We start from the raw sequence: 2,500 nt of genomic DNA, 5'->3' as shown, positions 1-2,500 counted from the left end.
ATTTTTAGGTTTGTGATTTCTATAGAATATGATTTCAAAGTAATCATAATCTTTGTAGAACCTGATTATATTATATATATATATATATATATATATATATATATATATATATATATATATATTTATATATATATATATATATATATATAATACTATATATATATAAATATATATATATATATATATATATAATTATATAGTATTATATAAATTATGATATAATCAGTCATTGTCCTCTTTATGATTTAAGGAACTCGGAATTTTGAAACATTTCTATTATAATTTTTAGGTTTGGTGATTTCTATAGAATATGATTTCAAAGTAATCATAATCTTTGTAGAACCTGATTATATATTATATATATATATATATATATATATATATATATATATATATATATATATATATATATATATTATATAGTTTGATTGATATCTTTTGAGCTGACATTCTTGTGTATGAAGGAGATGATGGGGTTGGTATACTTAAACTTGCCTGTCCCCTCTTAGGGTTTATATGTACATGCTGTTGCTGTTATCACTCTAACTTCCATACACGAAAAAAATAGGATTAGCTCTAACCTTCCATTCTGAATTTTTAAAATCTGTTTTCATTAAAGGAAGTAACTGAACTCTGTGAACGTAGGTCTTTGGGAACGAACACTGTTTGCAGAGTTCAAGTGCTGATAGTAGATGCTTCAGATTTAAGCGTAAGAACTTACTTCTTTTTTTTCTTTTTTTTTTTTTTTTTTTTTTTTTTTTTTTTTTTTTTTTTTTTTTTTTTTTTTGGCTTGGAATTTACGAATCTGCCAATTGGTTGATGTTGCTCGTTTGAAAAACATTTTGTGCGAGCATATTTGCAATTATTATGATTATTATTATTATTAGTAGTAGTAGTAATAATAATAGCTAGGCTACAACCCTAGTTGGAAAACCTAGATGCTATAAGCCTAAGGGCTCCAACAGGGAAAATAGCCCGGTGAGGAAAGGGAATAAGGAAATAAATTAACGATATAGGGAGTAATGAACAATTAAGATAAAATGTTTTAAAACATTAATAACATTGAAATTGATATTTGAGATATAAACTATAAAAGGACTTATGTAAGCCTGTTCAACATAAAAACATTTTCTGCGAGTTTGATCATTTGAAGTTCTACTGATTCAACTACAGTATGTATATTTATTCTGTTGGGTTTTGGTTCTTCGCGTCCCTCGATATTTGAATATAATTAGATTGATCGCATATGTTTCATGTTGCTGAAAACGGAAATGCAAGAAATGACATTAAATCTTTGAAAGGAATTAAAAGAAGGAAAGGGAAATGTATGGTTGAACTTTGCTAGTAAACCTATTGTTGAAGCTTATGCATTTTTTTTTTTTTTTTTTTTTTTTTTGCATTCATGAACAGGTATAAAATCTTGCATTCACGAATGTTCTAAAATTCTTGTAATTGATTACGTTCATTGAATTGCCAATGTTCTTTTAAAGTACGTTCAAGTTGTCGAATCGGTGAAAAGATATCCTTATATGGTATGGAATTACTGGCAGCTCAAGGGTCATTTGCTTGTTGGTGAATATCTCGAGACGTGAGACCGCCCGGATCTTGCAAGCACTTAAGGGATTTCCAAGCATTTGTGTCATACAGCTTTCTTATATCTCACGATCAAATAGAGAAATACTCTTAGTTTGTTCTGTGAATGACATACAATCTTTAATGTTCTTGAGTTTCTTCATTTACATACTATCCATTGTTTTGTATGCGTGGTTTTACACACACACACACACACACACTCTCTCTCTCTCTCTTCTCTCTCTCTCTCTCTCTCTCTCTCTCTCTCTCTCTCTCTCTCTCTCTCTCTCCTCTCTCTCTCTCTCTCTCTCTCATCATCATTTGTGAAGTTCTTATCCGTGCACAAAATCTATTTGTAGCTCTTCGCCGAACTTAAAACATGTCACTGATCACGATTCATTCTAACAAAAATTAATATTTGCTTTAATCAAGCTAATTTGTTTACAATACAACCATTTCTGTACGAATAAAATCGTTTTATTTGATAAAAGATATATATTTCGATATTTATGTTTCCTAAACACGAATGTGGTGTAAGAACCGTATTTTGATTTGTGATCATGTATTATTACTATCCAGGATTTGAAGTAAAACCACGAAATTCAGTTATATGCAAAATTTAAGAAAAAAATATAGCCAAGCTAATATGTTTTAGCCTATAACTTTACCTTATTGCTGCTTTTTTTCTTCTTACTGTCTATAACCGCTATACTTTTACTTCATACTGAAACTTCAGGGGTTTTCTCTAGTTCCACTGTCGGCCTGAATTGCCTCTCAGGTCCTAGCAAAGGTCCATAATGTCCCTTTTCTTAAAGCCATCAATGTAGCTACATTAAATAAAGCGCACGTCCGATCTGGATAAGTCTACCCAAGAATAAAAGTTTTCTTTGCATCGTTGTCATCAATAGAAAACGGTCTGGGTAACTAT

General features: G+C 29.8%; 1 pseudogene; it reads left to right on the top strand.

Moving 5' to 3' along the window:
- LOC137632274 (thyroid receptor-interacting protein 6-like) overlaps positions 1-2,500 on the top strand; it is a 180,349-nt pseudogene that overhangs the window by 81,316 nt on the left and 96,533 nt on the right.

The sequence above is a fragment of the Palaemon carinicauda genome, chromosome 41 (genome assembly GCF_036898095.1).
Source record: "Palaemon carinicauda isolate YSFRI2023 chromosome 41, ASM3689809v2, whole genome shotgun sequence".
NCBI classification, from domain to species: domain Eukaryota; kingdom Metazoa; phylum Arthropoda; class Malacostraca; order Decapoda; family Palaemonidae; genus Palaemon; species Palaemon carinicauda.
This window is presented reverse-complemented; position numbering and strand designations above follow the sequence as displayed.